The sequence below is a fragment of the Onychostoma macrolepis genome, chromosome 17 (assembly GCF_012432095.1).
Source record: "Onychostoma macrolepis isolate SWU-2019 chromosome 17, ASM1243209v1, whole genome shotgun sequence".
Lineage (NCBI taxonomy): Eukaryota > Metazoa > Chordata > Actinopteri > Cypriniformes > Cyprinidae > Onychostoma > Onychostoma macrolepis.
Window position 1 is genome coordinate 7,290,899 of NC_081171.1, and position 18,727 is coordinate 7,309,625.

The following is an 18,727-nucleotide window of genomic DNA, read 5'->3' on the forward strand; positions in this document are numbered from 1 at the left end:
CCATCGCTCCTGTGGATTTTGGTCTGGATGTCATAAAAGCACTGCACAACGTTCTAGATGTTATAAAAAATCTTTCTATTTAACGTTTTCCTTTATTCCCAGAGAAGAGGCCATTAGAACAGAAGGCATTCTGGGTACTTTTATTATTATTTCATATGAAGTGCCGCTTTTCATCTGTGGCTCCATCTATCACTGTGTTAAGAAGGAAGAGGAGGTTTCTTTGCATTGATTTGAATAAGCAGGATCAAAATAGACTGCTTAAGAGGGTTCTGTAGAGTTCAGACTCTGTTTGAATATAATCTACAGAAACATGAGAAACGAGTTACCTACAGTCACAACAATCATTTGTTATGGCTTTCCACCCAAACATCTGGCTTTGAACTGAATCTAGCACCCCACCGGTCTCCACAACTCTTAGTTTGGACATTTTTTTTTCACGTGTAAGGAGTGATACATTAGTTGCCATAGCAGTTTCATGATACGTTAACATTTCTTCTAAAAGTACAAGATCCATGTCTCTGTCACACATTAAACATTTTAACACCACTTTGTCTCACTCTAGATGTAGCAACACCCTCACATGCATTCACACACACGCTTTCATTTGTGTATAAGTGACAAGACACGCTCAAAGCACTTCTCTTTCTTTGCATTTAATCAGCAAACAAGAACTAGATTAGCCGTCTCTGGGTTGGTTACCCTCTCAATGAGACATTCTGCCCGCAGAACTCTGTAAATATCTCCGAGCTGCCTTACTAAGCAGGTTTTCCACCTCTCGCTCGCTCTCTCTGTTCGTCTTCCTTTTTAATGGGCTCCATTACTCCCCTGAGGCTCAATTTCACCCTTTGAGACTTCATCGGGTTCTTTGATTAGAGGAGGGATGGTAAGACCTTCACTGAGACCATTAAATTTGACACAGTTTGGTTCCCTCTCGAGTCTGAGTGAATCAGGGTGTGATGGGCGTTCTCAGGGCGCCACACGAATGTGCAACCTGCTGGTCCTGAACTTTCTTTTCTACTAAATAATAGAAGAAGTAAAAATCATCCAGCAAGCACAAGGATAAAGTGACATTTCTTAAGAACATTTCCAAACCATTACAGCAATTTGAACTTTATAAAAGTTCAAAAGTCATTGGATATCCATGAGCAAAAAAAAAAAAAAGTACACTATTATTATTATTATTATTATTATTATTATTATTATTATTATTATTATTATTATTATTTACATACTTTATACAGTGATAAAAACAATTTCATGAATTAACATATCCATAATTTTAAATTTTGAACTTTATGAAAATGTCATGTTCAAATCTGATATCCATGATGCAGTCAAGCAAAAAAAAAAAAAAAAAAAACTTTAGTCAACTTTAACAATACACTTAATAGAGGAAAAACAAACATCCAGCGAGCACAAGGATAAAGCGATATTTCTCATGAACATATCTTCAAATATTATAGCAGTTTGGACTTTATGAAAGTTCAAAAGTTATTGGATCAAGTTACTGGATATCCATGAGCAAAACATTAAAAGAAAAAAAGTACACTATTATTATTATTATTATTATTATTACATACTTTATACTGTGATGAAAAATAATTTTATGAATTAACATATCCACAGTTTTAAATTTTACACAAATGTGAACCTAATTAAAATGTTTAATGTCCAAATCTGATATCCATGATGCAGTCAAATTTAAATAAATAATAATAATAATAATAATAATAATAATAATAATAGTGTATAGCCTATTGTAATGGAAACTATGTTTATTAATTAGTTATTATACAACACATTTTATTAATTTATTAATTAATATACAGCACATTTTTGCCATATGGAATCTAAAAAAATATTCTCTTCCTTTAGTTTTTGACCACTTCAAAAACTAAGCTTAGGCTTTGCTCACATTTGGTTCTGTCCATATACAAAAAAAAAATTGTCAATGTATCACTGATACACACAGGGCCGCTGCTGGCCAAATGGGTGCCCTAAGCAGAATTGTATTGTTGTGCCCCCTCTGTCAAATATTATGGAAGTAAAAAAAAAAAAAAAAAATAGGGATAAAAATATAACTTTAATAAAATATAAAAGTAAATAAATTGTAATTAAATTACATTATTTACAAATTACAGTTGTAGCTCTATACAGTTACCTACAGCTACAATTTACAGTAGTCTGATTGATTTTATAGTCTCAAGCATTCAGAAAATTAAGCAGTTTTACTATGATAAAACCATAGTAAATTGTTTTAAGGGTTGTGATGTCCACATGTTTTTGTTGAAGAAATTACAGAGGCTGTAGCATTTCTATTGCAAAAAGGTGGCCAAAAATGAAATATTAATGTTTGGTCAGTATTAAACAAGGACTTGATCGTCCTGTAAGTGTAACAGCAGCAATTACTTTACAGGCATTTGTAATAACATGTAATGTATATAAATTGTTTATTTTGTATTACATTATGTATTTTAACAGTGTTATTCAATGAAACCATATAATTATTAATTAACCAATCATTACTGCCTCATTGTTTTTATATAATGCATTTTAAGTAATTTAACGGCTGATGTTGGCTTAGGTCTGTTTTTATAACCACAAAAAAATATTATCCTAGTACTTCTTTGTAAACTATTATTTGAAGTAACAAAACCATGGTTAATTTGTGGTTACCATGGTTACAATAACCATGATTTTTGGTTTTATTCGTAGTAAAACCATGGCTAAGTTTCGTAAGGGAAAATATTAGATGCGTTGATGGTGGTTAAATTATTACCAACATTAAAACGCATTATTAACATCAGCCAAAAAAGTTTCACAGGATTATGAATGTAGCCTACCTGAAAGTGATGCACGGGCTTTGTTTTTTTATTTTTATTTTCTCGGTGCCGGATTGCTGATGTCTTTTCACGGGTATAGTTGTCCATAAATTATGATCATTTGCATTCCGCCGCAAACATGAGGTCCGAGAGATCACATGTGCTTAGCCTGCTGCCTACTGTGTTCACCGTAAAATGCATTTTTTATAATGATATATATGTTCATGTTTATATTTATATTTTTATTTATGTATATGTTAATTTTAATATTAATATAGAACAATTTTTTATTAAATTTTTTTTTTTTTGAGCAACTGGGATGGTACCCCCTTGGGAGATGGTGCCCTACGCAAAATGCGTACTCTGCGTATAGGGAGCGGCGGTCCTGGATACATATATATAATGGTAACGCCAAATATATACAGTATGACGTGAATCCATGTAAAGCCACCTACCATTTGGTTACCATCACTGATTTTGGTCAACAAATGAAGTTCCCTTTGCAGGTTCAGGAGGAGCCTAATCATCCAGTCCTGCCGATCATCTTTACGACCGTATATAAGCTACAGTAATTGTTCCGTTCCAGCGACAATTCTTCCAGCATCTCTCCACCTCCCCTTCTCCTCCTCTAATTCCTTCTCTTTTTCCTCCACACTGTATCATCATAGAAGGGGTTCTTACTCAGAGCGCAAGCCAAGCCTCGGGTTTCGAGCCTCCGTTGCAGACAACAAGCCAAGTTTGTTTACCATTACCTGGCAGGGCTGAATGGGCAGGCGAACTCGTGAAAAGCAAATAAACATTTAATCTTGGATTTGGCTTGCTTTTAAGTAATAGAATACAAGCAGCTCTGAAATTATGTTTTGCAACCAAACACAGTCTAAGCCAGAGTAATAGTTGTTTTAATGTTAATGGCATGATAATGCTGTATTGTGCCGTGAGGGAGTACTGTAGGCTGTTGTGCACACCTGCATATCGAATTAACACAGGCACAGTGCGAAGTACTGTTTCTCCGGTACAGATGTGCTTTATCCACAGTCACCATAGCAACATGACGGATGCCCCACATTCCTGCCACTCAGTGTCTCACCTTAGCCATTCACTCAGAACAATGCCTTTACACTACAGAGCAGCACACACACACAGACACACACACACACACACACACACAGACAGACAGACCGTCCAGGATCTCTGTCACCTACTCAAGCAAGCGGTGACAGAGTGAGCCGACTGACTGACAGTGAGCTCTGTTTCTCTCCAAGAATCAGAATAGTGGAAGTAATGACCACACAAGTTTTCTTTTGACTGACCTGGCCAACATATCAGTCCCAGATTGCTCAATGTACTCGCTTAAGAGTTGTAAGACAGTATTATGTGTTTGGTTCGGAGGCACCTGCATCGCAGCACTGTATAGAAATTACTTTTTTTTTTTATTTTTTTTTTATTCATACTATGTGCAATAAACACATGTTATTGGGAGGGGCTATTTCAGTAACTCCGCTCACCATTATTTATGATATTAACACATTACATATACAGCATATTACATATAGAGAAATATGGGCCAAAAAGACTTTTCAAAACTTTTCATTTTTGAAGAATGTCCTCTGTAAAAAAATAAAAAAAAAAAAAAAGAGAGAGAGAGATAAATATTGCACTGTGTATAACTAACATTTTGTTCAAATAAAAACTGTCAAAGTCGGCAGAAAGCCAGTCAAAGCTTATGTTTTAAATTCAAACACATTTATTAGTATCCTCAGTCTTTTCATGGGTTTAATTAAGGTCCCAATACCACCCACGTCTAGAAGAAATGTTTCACTTTTTTCAACTTTAGAGGCCAATTATAAAAATATTTGTACCCCGAGGAGAACCATTTGGACATGAAGGGAATAAGTTTGTCTGTGTATCTACTAATTCCTATGAGGCCAGAAATCATGATTCTTGAGATACCCTAAACATGTGCTTCCCAGATAAGATGTTTTGGGCCTGGAAATAATGAACACTTCAGGGGACTTAAAAAAAAAAAAAAAAAGCATTTAGAATTTGCAAGAAATGTGTTACAGACCTCAGTTTGAGATCACCAACAATAAATGAGCAAGCTATGAACAGAGCCTGAGTTGGTGGAACAACAGCCTATCAGATATGACACCTTTTGCTTTACTAAACTGAGTGAGTGGACATTAAAAATGATATAAATGCAAAACTATCTATAGTTAATACATAATCTAAAAATATGAATGTATAATTGATCACAGTTTGATTTCATGTTTGGACTCCTCAGCAGAATGGTTATTTAGAAAGAGGTTTAGAAAGAAACCAATACAATGCAGTGAATGGGCGCCATCAGAATGAGAGTCCAAAAAATATAAAAAAAATCAACGCTTCCTCTAGTGGAAAAGCTCATCACCTGTTGTCCTCTCACATCAAAATCCACCAACGTATTTGTTTAGAACTCTTTTCGCTTGTAAATTGTGCTTGTTCTGCGCATATCTCTATGCTGATTCAGACAACATGTTTTTTGGAGTTTTTTTCAATGAAGAAACAATATGGATAGAGGAATCGTATTTTCAGCAAATTTTTAACTTCCATTAAAACATAACAGCCTACAGTCTGGACGACACTATGCTGTGTTATGATATCTTAAGGAACAATTGGAAATTATTTGCTTTAGTAGACAGACACCAAATACAGTACACAACATTGAAAATATCCTGGAATATCACTGCAATATCTTATGTAGCAAATAGAGTCTTGAAAACGGAGAAAAGAGGAAAGCAAATATTATCGTAAAGTAAGATTACAGTCTCGCTATTATGAATTTTCAGACATTATTCTCTCCCTGTGCCACAGTATATAGCACGGAAAAATTTGTTCATATTGTATAATCTCACTTTTGATATTCATAAGAACGTTCATTTATTCCCAGCAACCTCTGACTGTAATCTGAGGCTTATTCATGAGCAAATTCAAAATAAGCTAGAAAGCAAGGGCGATAAAATAGCAGGGGTCACTAATTCAAAAACCCAGCAAAGCTCAAAACAACTGCTCAGCTCCATCTCCTCAGCAGCATATATTAATGAAGATGATCTGCACTACTCTACACCTCTGCAATGATATACGGCCAAGAGTGGAATTCATGTCCCGCCTTCTCAACATATTCAGCATCATAAATACAACTGAAGAGCTGCCTTAGGATTCAATTACGAGTGTCAAATCTCTGGAAGCCTGGCCAAGAGTAATATTACTGCATAATCAGGGCAACAATGACTAGAATAAGTACATTTAGGAAGGGATTTAGGTCATAAATTGAAATAACATCACCCATGAATTTGTCAAATTTGTAAATCGGAAAAAGATAATGATTTCATACATAATGATTTGATGTATTACAGATGAGCAAACGCTATATTAATATTACTTTTTCCAGATGAAACTATCAAATAGGCATTGCAACAATGTGTGTACAAAAATAAGACAGCCTCAGCAAAATGCTTTTATGTGTGATTTAAAGGGTCTAGAGTGAATAGGGGACACTGTGCTCTCTGTCAGCATGACTCCATTAAGGTAGTTTCTATCAGAGAGTGAAGAATGCTTTTCCTGTTTCCACATCTCTGAATCTGTCTCTCAGCTCTCTGGAGTTGTGAGCACACAACTCGCGCTTTGCTTTAGCTTTATGCTTTATTTCAGAGTACTTGTTCATCACTTTAATTGATCTCCTTCCTAAAAGTAACACTGGATCTTTTACACATGTGCCTATTTTGGATAAGCCTAGCTTTCCCTTTTCAGGTTTTCCCTGAAAGTAGCTAGTGAACAATGTCTGACCCAATTAAAGTCTGACTCAATTAAAATAATGATTTTGGCCTGTTCCTTGTCAGAGCTTTTGGCCTTTTTCATACTGAATTCAAGTTCAAAAATTAACATATTTCTAAATCGTTTTAACCAGCAAAAACAATATATCCATACATTCTCCAAACCGCTGGTCCTATGTACATAACAGTATATATATCAACTATATATACATTTTCAGCTACTTTGTTCACATCAAGCTAGTCCTTACTGAGTGACATCTTAGTTTAGGTCTTGTTTTAGGTTATAAGTTAATACTTTTGTTTAGTAAGGATGCATTCAATTGATCAAACGTGTCAGCAAAGACTTTTATAATATTACAAAATATTTGGATTTCAAATAAACCATGGTTTCCACAGAAATATTTAGCACCACAGCTGAGCACCAAATCAGCATATTGGAATGAAGTATTATATTATACTAAAAAATAAAAAGAGTAACAGCTACTGAAAATTCAGTTTTTCCATTACAGGAATGAATGACAATTTAAAATATATTTAAGCATCAGTCCACTCTGATTCATACATTCAAGACAACAAGGGATCAAAGTGAATCAAAGTGGACACTACACTGTAAAAAGCACCGTCCTTCGGATGAGACGTTAAACCAAGGTCCTGACTCTCTGTGGTCATTAAAAATCCCAGGATGTCCTTCATGGCCTCCTAATCATCCCCATACACCAGTTGGCTTCATCATTCTGTCTCCTCTCCACCAATAAGCTGGTGTGTGGTGGGCGTTCTGGCGCACTATGGCTGCCGTCGCATCATCCAGGTGGATGCTGCACACTGGTGGTGGTTGAGGAGATCCCCCCCTTCTATGTTAAGCGCTTTGAGTACCCAGAAAAGCGCTATATAAATGTAACTAATTATTATTATTAATAATTTGCAGGCGACCATATAAGTGGCTCAGAGAATATAGTTTGACTGGCTGAAGTGTACAATTTAAAATTTTCTAGAGGTAAATTCAAAACCATAAGATGAAAGATTGAGGTTATTTTTCTTGTCATATATCAGATTTATTGCCTACAGGTCAGTGACCAAACTTTTTACCTCTTACACTGTTTGGAAAGTAACATTGACCTGAAATATAATGACTTTGACTGCTGGCAACTGAAGAATTTTCACCTCCGTGCCGCAGCTCTAACAACCTATATAGATACAATTTCATTCCTCTCTGAAAGAGTTTGATTCCTTTTTTTGCTTCGGCTACAAATGGATGGATAACTGTTTAACTTCACTCAAGGCTGATGAATTGAGCACCCCATCAGATGCTTTATGCTGGACCTCTAATGTGACCAGCCTGACGAAACGTTAAAACGGCTTTGGAATCGATGTCTGCCTGTAGAACATTAGGTCGAATGGTTATTGCTAATGTTTCAGGAGGGCAAATTGAGAGCAAAATGATGCAATTTAACTGTGCTGAATCTACGATTTACCAAAAAGTGCTTCTGAAAATTCTCGCATCAAATATGACATTTCTAAGACCCTCAACTTTTCTAAATGGCAACACAAAGCCCTCAATGAACATTACCGGATGACCATGTTCACTTGATTACCTGTCTTCATAACACCGCTATGTGTTATAATGGATGACTAATTTGCATAATTATGTTTCATCCCCTCTACCTCTCTAAATGAGCCCAGCACAGATGCCGCACAATAGCCCACCGTAATTATATTCCTTAAGGAGATGCAGGCATTGTGCGGAGTTTCTCTCATTTTTTGGCCATTAAATCAGATATGGTTTATTAGACAGTCCTCGTGAACCATGGGTAATGGGCCTCAGAACCAAATGCCCACTGCTATGGTTCTCTCCACAATGTACAGTGTAATCTCTCCTGTGGGCACAACAAACACACAACTAGTTTCACATTCACTGCTTTAACCTGAAGCTGTTTAAAAACAACCTGATCTCACAGAATTCCGTGTAATGACCACGGACTTAATTAACCCCGAATCTGTGGTGGCATCACGGAATCGCCGAAAATTCCGTGATGGGCTCACAGAAGGCATCAGCCGTGGTCCATGCACGGATTCACTGCTTCAACACCAGCGCTGCATCGGACCACGTAAAAAGAGTGACTCCGATGCAGTTATATTGTATATAAATTTATATTTTCACTGGAGTACCTGACCCAGGCCCGGAGTGGCCATCGGGAGAACCGGGAGAATTCCCGGTGGGCCGCTCTGCCCCGCTCATAAATTGGGCCGAGCTTTTTATTTTATTTTTATTTAAAATTTTTACATACACAGAATAACGTCTATGTGTTTAAGTTACTGTGTGGCTGATAACTAAGCTAATATCACTATATTTGAATTTAACATTAAAATATCTGTTGTCAGAGCGCGCGCGCACCCTCTCTCGCCCTCTACACAAGCGCGTGTCCCAGGTCGTTGCTATGGAGACAAACCGAAACCATTAATGCTGTGGTGTAGCGAGAGTGCGCTAATCGCGGGAAGAATAAAATGGATAGTTAAAAAAAAAAGCCAGGTTAAAAAAAAAAAGAAAGGCATTGGAGGATGACACGGCCAAATGTGCCAAACTGACAAATATTTTTTCAAGAAGACAAACGAGCACACGTGAACTGGCGACTCAAGGTACACTAGCAACATTTACAGTTATGCATTTGGCAAACGCTTTTATCCAAACTGACTTACATTGAAGGAATTTTTTTATTCGGTTTAGTATTCAGTTTTATTCAGTTTTTTTTTTCTATTGATTGTCTGTTTCAATTAAATGTAAGTGATTTTAGCCTGTTCTTTCTTTCTTTCTTTCTTTCTTTCGAGATGCTTACTGATTTTCCATTTAGTTATTGATGACTGCTTGGCAGCTTTCAATTTTGAATTGAACTTTTTTTTTTTTTAATAATGTTACAGTTGTATGTTTTGTTGCAGAAATGTTTCATATAATTTATTTCATTATTTTATTTGTTACATTGACGTGGATATACAAAAACAATAGTGCAAAAAGTATATTTCTTACAGCACTATTTTCGTTTGAATGCAAACCATTTTTTTCATAATGTAACAGTTGGACTACTTGTTGCAGAAAACTCAGTATGTGATTTGTTATTGATATTTATGGCCATATTTACATTATTCATATTTTTTATTGAAACATGTCAAAAATAAATATAACAGGATAGTAAGAACAGATCTGTCACTTCATTTATCCAGATTCCCAGAAGCCACCACGGTGGGAGGGGGTTGGATGGGGATAGGTGGTGGGCTGGTCTTGAGCATTACACTCCCGGGCTGAAAATGGATCCCACTCCGGCCCTGACCTGACCCCACCCCTACCCTAAACCTACCCAGTTCTGAACTATAATGATGACGATAAATTTCCCAGTATCGCGTCGGCATATTGATGCTAAGGGTTTCCTATTTAAAGTGTTGAACCAGTGGATCCGTGCGTGGAGCACGGCTGATGCCTGTCACTGACTTACATTGGTATCACTTTTGTGAGCCCATCACAGAATTTTCGGCGATTCCGTGATACCACCACAGATTCGGGGGTTAATTAAGTCCGTGGTCATTACACGGAATTCTGTGAGATCATGTTGTTTAAAAAAGAAGCTAATGGTGTTAGTTCTTCAAGTCCTATTACCTCAATTTCATTCAATTGAAGTATTACTTAAATTTTTTTGTTTGTTTGTTTTTTTTGTTTGTTTGTTTGTATTGTTTTTTATTCTGATAAATAAAATTAGAAAATATCAAATTAAATAAAATTAATATTAATAATAACATTATTCTTTTAAGTCCTGTTTCTTCAATTGTATGTCATCTTTTTTTTTCAACTAATGTTTCTCCTGAAAAAGAGCCATAAATGAGATTGTTGGCAGTATATATATGGTGCTGCAAAACCTCCAAAACTACCAAAATCTCCAACTTTTTACTACAGAATATGGAGCCCCTGAAGAGACATGGTGATATAAAAAAATTAACTCACATGCATTAAAAATTAACTCACCGCATTAACTCACAAAATATATTCTCTCACAAAACTATAGTGTTCCCTCAAGTATCTCGCAAAAGTTTTGTGCTCCCACAAGAAACTTTTGCACTCCCCTAAGAAACTTGCGAGTGAAAGTTTTGCAAGTGAAAGCATAGTTTCTTGAGGGATCATAACCTCATGTCTCATTATGGGCTCCATAAGTATCTGAGCACAATCTGAGGTGTTAATGAGCCTTCTTCCTATAACTCTAAGTTTAATCATGATTATTGAATATTGGGGTAATTTTCTCAAAAGAAAAATTGTGGGGTTGGTGCCTGTCATTATTTACTCAGCCTCACACCATTCCAAAAGTGCATGACTTTATTTCTTCTGTGGAACAAAAAGGAAAATGTTTTTTTTAATTAATTAATTAATTTATTTTTTGAAGAATGGCTATTGTCCATAGAATAACAGTCAAAACAGCATTTGACCCCTCTATCGACCACTTTTGTTTTCTATCTTCTATAGAAGTGTCTGCCTGCAGTGATTCAGATTACTTCGTGTTATATATGACAACACTGTATCTTTCAGTCATCTGTCCAGCTCCAAGAGGACTAAATCAAATTACCGGTATACTTTAGTGTGGGCTCCATTATGACATATGGCCTTGGATCAGCTGGAACTGTATAGTGACAGTGGATGGACTAACAATCTTTACTATATCAAAGCTCCATCTAGCCATTTTAACTCAGCTATTCTATTATTTTACGTATGTCTCTCTCTGATGCTAATGATATTAGAGGATTTAAATGCTGAGCTGCCCTAGAACACAAATGGATTTGCCTGGGACAGATGCAACATGGACATCTGTTGTTTATTTATTCGTATCCACAGAGGGCAGCTATTTTTACCTCCCCTTTGCACTCAGCTGCCCGCCCAAATTCATACAAAAAAGGAGCTGATCTTTATTTATAGGCACCTATAAGTTTAGGTAATAATAAAATATATAGATATTAAAATTCAGTTTGATGCCTATAATTATTTCATTTTACAGTACTAACTCATTAAGGCCTTTATTAAAATTCAAATTGAATTGAAGTAAAATTTAAGTTAAATTGAAGTAATGGGAATCAATTTGAATCATTTGAATTAAGTGAAATAGATTCACAACAACACAATGTAAAGTATAAAAATGGATGAAATTTTTTGATAAAGTAACACAGTTTAACAATGTTATTAAATTCTTAGTGTTCTTAATTTTAATACGAATCAGAATGTTTGCGCATACAAGGAATTTGTTTTAGTGACATAAGCTTCCAGTACACAGAGACAGAAACACACAGACCATAAAAATAAGATGAGAATAAAAAAATACACATATGTAAATATAAAAGACAAAAATTGAAAAATAAATAAATTGTATGTACAGTTGTGCTATAGATGATAGAATGGAATAGAATAGAATAGAATGAGATGCAGGGATGTGCTAGGATGGAGGTGGTAACAAATAAATATAAGGTTATTGCACATTTTTATTGCATAATGTGGGGAACATTTAACTGTTCATAAGGTAGATTGCCTGGGGGAAGAAACTGTTCTTGTGCCTAGCTGTCCTGGTATTTGGGGCTCTGTAACCGCCGGCCAGATAGCAAAAGTTCAAAAAGGGGATGACTTGGATGTGAGGGATCCAGAGTGATTTTCTGAGCCCTTTTCCTCAATCTGGATGTATACAGTTCTTGGAGGGTGGGCAGGGGAGCACCAATAATCCTCTCAGCAGTCCGAACTGTTCTCTGTAGTCTTCTGATGTCTGATTTTGTAGCTGAACCAAACCAGACAGTTATTGATGTGCACAGAACAGACTCGATGACGGCTGAGTAGAACTTTTTCAGCAGCTCCTGTGGCAGGTTAAACTTCCTCAGCTGGCGAAGGTTTTTTACAATGGAGGTTTTTACAACCTTTGTATTTTACAATGGAGTCGATGTGAGTGTCCCACTTCAGGTCCTGAGAGATGATGGATCCCAGGATAGATCTCCACTGCAGCCACAGTGCTGTCTATGATGGTGAGTGGGGAGAGTGCAGGGGGGTTTCTCCTGAAGTCCACGATCATCTCCACTGTTTTGAGCGTGTTCAGCTCCAGGTTGTTAAGACTGCACCAGACAGCCAGCAGCTCAACCTCCTGTCTGTAAGCAGACTCATCGCCGTCCTGGATGAGACCGATGACTGTAGTGTCGTCTGCGAACTTCAGGAGCTTGACAGAGGGGTCTTTAGAGGTGCAGTTGTTGATGTAAAGGGAGAAGAGCAGTGGGGAGAGAACACATCCCTGAGGGGCACCAGTGTTGGTAGAGCGGCTGTTTGACATGAATCTCCCCAGTCTCACTAGCTGCTGCCTATCTGTCAGAAAGCTGGTGATCCACTGACAGATAGAGCTAGGGACAGAGAGCTGGGCTAGTTTGGTCTGGAGGAGTGTAGGGATGATGGTGTTGAAGGCCGAACTAAAGTCCACAAACAGGATCCTCACATAAGTCTCTGATTTGTCCAGATGCTGCAGGATGAAGTGCAGTCCCATGTTGACTGCATCATCCACAGACCTGTTTGCTCGGTAAGCAAACTGCAGGGGGTCCAGTAAGGGTCCAGTGATGTCCTTCAGATAAGCCAGAACCAGTTTTTCGAATGACTTCATGACGACAGACGTTAGTGCCACATGTCTGTGGTCGTTAAGTCCTGTTATCTTGGGTTTCTTTGGGACGGGGATGATGGTGGAGCGTTTGAAGCAGGCAGGGACTTCACACAACTCCAGAGATCTATTGATGATCTGTGAAAAGATGGGGGCCAGCTGGTCAGCACAGGTTTTCAGACAGGCTGGTGTCACACCATCTGGGCCTGCTGCCTTTCTTCTCTTGTTTTTGCTGAAGACCTGGCGCACATCTTCACTGATCTGGAGTGCAGGTGTGGGGGAGAGGGGGGATACAGGAGGTGTTAGTGGTTGTGTAGAGAGATGGTCAGGATGGGTGTGGGGGGTTTCAAATCTACAATAAAAAAACAGTCAGTATCTGGTGTGACCACCATTTGCCTCACGCAGTGCAACACATCTCCTTCGCATAGAGTTGATCAGGTTGTTGATTGTGGCCAGTGGAATGTTGGTCCACTCCTCTTCAATGGCTGTGCGAAATTGCTGGATATTGGCAGGAACTGGAACACGCTGTCGTATACGCCGATCCAGAGCATCCCAAACATGCTCAATGGGTGACATGTCCGGTGAGTATGCTGGCCATGCAAGAACTGGGATGTTTTCAGCTTCCAGGAATTGTGTACAGATCCTTGCAACATGGGGCCGTGCATTATCATGCTGCAACATGAGGTGATGGTCGTGGATGAATGGCACAACAATGAGCCTCAGGATCTCGTCGCAGTATCTCTGTGCATTCAAAATGCCATCAATAAAATGCACCCATACCATAACCCCACCGCCACCATGGGCCACTCGATCCACAACGTTGACATCAGCAAACCACTCACCCATACGACGCCATACGCGCTGTCTGCCATTTGCCCTGTGCAGTGAAAACTGGGATTCATCCGTTAAGAGAACACCTCTCCAAAGTGACAGACGCCATCGAATTTGAGCATTTGCCCACTCAAGTCAGTTACGACGACAAACTGCAGTCAGGTCGAGACCCCGATGAGGACGACGAGCATGCAGATGAGCTTCCCTGAGACAGTTTGTGCAGAAATTATTTGGTTATGCAAACCGATTGTTGCAGCAGCTGTCAGGGTGGCTGGTCTCAGATGATCTTGGAGGGGAAGACGCTGGATATGGAGGTCCTGGGCTGGTGTGGTTACAAGTGGTCCGCAGTTGTGAGGCCATTTGGATGTACTGCCAAATTCTCTGAAACGCCTTTGGAGACGGTTTATGGTAGAGAAATGGACATTCAATTCATGGGCAACAGCTCTGGTGGACATTCCTGCAGTCAGCATGCCAATTTCACGCTCCCTCAAAACTTGCGACATCTGTGGCATTGTGCTGTGTGATAAAATGGCACATTTTAGAGTGGCCTTTTATTGTGGCCAGCCTAAGGCACACCTGTGCAATTATCATGCTGTCTAATCAGCATCTTGATATGTTACACCTGTGAGGTGGATGGATTATCTCGGCAAAGGAGAAGTGCTCACTAACACAGATTTAGACAGATTTGTGAACAATATTTGAGAGAAATAGGCCTTTTGTGTACATAGAAAAAGTCTTAGATCTTTGAGTTCAGCTCATGAAAAATGGGGGCAAAAACAAAAGTGTTGCGTTTATAATTTTGTTCAGTGTATAAAGACACACACATACAGCATATATTTTGAAAATATTTACATGTATTTACATGTATATATTTTTATTAATATAAATTATGTATTAATATATAAACAACATTTTTTCTTAAATATATACATGCATATGTGTGTGTGTGTGTGTATATTATATATATATTTATATATATATATATATATACACATAATAAATATACACAGTACACACACATATATTTTGTAAACAAAAAAATTAATTTTGGATGTGATTAATTGTTTGATAGCACTAATTTTAAGTGAATATGATCTACAAGTGATGTGATGTGTGGCCAAGTATGGTGACCCATACTCAGAATTTGTGCTCTCCAAGTGCACACACAGCAGTGAACACACACCCAGAGCAGTGAGCAGCCAATGCTGCGGCACCTGGGGGTTTGGTGCTTTGCTCAAGGGTCTCACCTCAGTCATGGTATTGAGAGCGCTGGACATTCACTACCCCCACCAACAATTCCTGCCGGACCTGAGACTCGAACCCATGACCTTCGGGTTACAAGTCCTACTCCCTATCCATTAGGCCACGACTGCTCCTAAATTATCTAAATGTAAAAAAAGTCAAATTTAATGCACAATTAAATATCCAATATTGGCCAATACAGATCAATTAAAAATAATAATAAAGTACCAATATACAGTGCATCCCTATGAATTATAAGCAACTGTGTTTTATTTACATTTACTGTTTGTAGAGTCAACACAATTCATAGTGTACAATGCCAGTTTTATTAGAAAACTAGACAAGGAATCAAGCTTAAAAGCAAAGTTCAAACTCCTGACTAGCAACAGCTGTAATGAATGACACTTGACTTTTCAATGAAGTCTTGTGTCTTGTCTATTGTGACATTCACAGGCAGATCGCACAGGATACGTTCACACATCATCTAGAATGGAGGAATTCATCACTTTCTCAGCTCAGAGACGTGCAGGAAGCCAAGAGGCAATCTGTTATGTGTGACGTGACTAATTTCTCAGCCTAAAGAGTGCTCCCGTAACTCCAGGATCCGTTTCACCGAATTGCAAGGAGCAAAGAGCAGGGCAGGAATAGGTCAGCTTCCGTTAACAATGGAGCATGATGGATAGTGTCACATGGGAACTGTGCTGCACACAAAAAAAAGGACAACCAAGGAGAAGAACATGGAAAATAAATGCATACGTCTGAGAGGACGAATGCGTATTCCCCGGTGCTAAAAATAGTGCAAGGTACAGAGAAAATACTGGAGGTGGAACGTTTCTGATAATATTTCACTGACAGCTAAGTGAAAAAAGTGCATAAAACATATTTTCTTTATTCAGGAACATATGAAATGTCATTGTAAAGAAAAAAGGTCATCATCAAAATGTCATTAATGTCCACATCTAGCAATTTGAATGGTACAAAATTTACAATTTATGGCTCAAATTCCACTTAAAGCTACACTGTGTAACTTTTTTTTTTTTTTTTTGATAAAAATAACAACATTTTAATTAGAAAGTATAAAATACCCATCTTTCAAACCATGTCTTTACCTAAATATACTTTGATAAACCTATTTATAAGAAGACTCACAAGTACAGATGTCCAGTTTGCAAACAAAACATCCTTTTGAACCGGTTTGAACTTTATGGTTCCTCAGAGTTTATGTAGAAAGGTGAGCTGATTAAGACTACAGTAGTTGTATCATGACAATATGGTAATGGATATGACAAGGTTAATGTATTTGGTCTTGGTGGAATAGATCCGTTACGCTGCTGCTGCTGTTGGTTATTGCTGTATTTGTAGATTATTGCTGCTGCTGCAAATCAAGTACAGCAACTTGGTACTGCCAATATAGATGCCGACACAGTGCTGTCAGTATTTAAGACTGCTGCACAAATAGCATATATAATAACCCGTAGCAGATCTATACAGGTGGAGCTAGGGAAGTGGAGGGTTTCAGAGGAGCTGCATACCATCTACTTGCTAACCATCCACTTAAGTGTCATGACACATCAGCCTGCGCCATCTAGTGTTTCATGACAGCACTTGGCATTTTATTCACTTTATAAGCTTTAGACATGTTAAACATCCATGTTTCACCTCATTATCGGGTACTTTAATATTAGAATTGCATATACGTGAAGTAAACGAACTGGTGAAACTTTTTTTTTTTTTAACAGTTCATTGTTACAAACTGTCCAAAATCATTTGCGCAAACCGAACAGTTTGAGCAAATGAATCAGACTTTACAACATTTGTACACACAACAAAATCATTAAAAAAGAACTGACTGATAAGAATCATTTACTTTAAACTGGGCACATCTGGTTCTGAATAAGATATAAGAACACGGATTATCCCTTTACTTAATGAAAATGATATTTTAGTGTCATTCGTGTTAATTAAAAAAAGCACATACACGCTATAAAAGCAGTAACTGATATGATGCTAATAATTTTTATGAAATACACAACAACTTGCTTGCTATATAAATTTCATTTTAGTCCTCCATTTAAATCACTTTGCTGAGTCAGTGTGTCCATGAGGATGATGTAAATAACTATAGATCCTTCCAGCTATTTGAATAGGAGAGTACAGTGAAGTCTCGATTAAGACTGCACTTTCCTCTAAGAGTAAATTATTGATCCCCAGATACAAAATGTGTATTGCCGGTAGCAGCATTGCTCTCCTTTTGACCTTTTGTTCTCAGTGGAAAATGATTCCGGGAAATAAGGAAGAGACATTCTTTGAAATTACATACCTTCTCAGGTGTAAAAGTGCTACCCAGGCTGCCTCTCTGATACTGGAGTGGGATATTAACCATCGAAAGTTAGGGCCGAGAGGGCCAGCCGTCCGAAGTGTCCAAGAGTTGCCCCCTGCTCTCATTGCACCAGACAATAACTGCCACCGCTGACAATGTCCATTTTTCACAAGCACTTACCTAGGAGAGAGCGAGGAAACACAGCAACCCTGGAACACCTCTGTCTGGCAGCACAGCGTGGATGGCGACTGAAGCAGCCGTTTTCCAATCTCGCCCTCTAATTATTTTCTCCAGCATGCCCTGGAAAGATTTCCTCACACAGTGAGACTAAGCGATGTACAACTCATTAAATTCCTGTTGTGAAAGAGAATGTGGAATGGATCAGTAGACGGAGACTTTGGTATAGAATACTGGCATACTGTGCAGTATATGCTGCTTGCTGTTTTTATTAAAGTATATGTAACAGTATGCAGTGATACATGTTTAAATCTGTAGTATGCAATGTTGTCATCAGGCCTACAAAATTCCTTTCAAAAACATCATTGTCTCGTGTCAGGTAATTTATGAAATATTTACCAGTAAATATGAATAAGAGTACATTTATGGAGCCACGAACATGATATGCAGTCAAAAATATATTTATCGTGGTCACAAATCAAAAGTGTGTTCCCACAAGTTAACAATTTGTTCCCTATTTTTATTAATTTGTTCCCTCATTTCATTTAAAATTGTGGCCATGATTTACTATTGGTTCCTCTCTTTATGATTAAATTAAATTAAAACACAATGAAAAAATATGATAATAAAATCAAATTAAATATTAATATTAATTAATTTAAATTAAACTAGGCCATAATTTACTAAAACAAGGGAACAGCTAAAGTAAATGGGGCCAATTTAAGGAAACCAATTAATAAGTCATTGAAATGAATTCTTAATTCAAAACTTCAAAAAAAAAAAAAAATACATTGAAAAATCTATTTTATGTTATTAAAAAACATTTAATTGATGAAAATGTGATTCAGTATCGTGTTAAGAAATAAAATGATAGCTTGCATA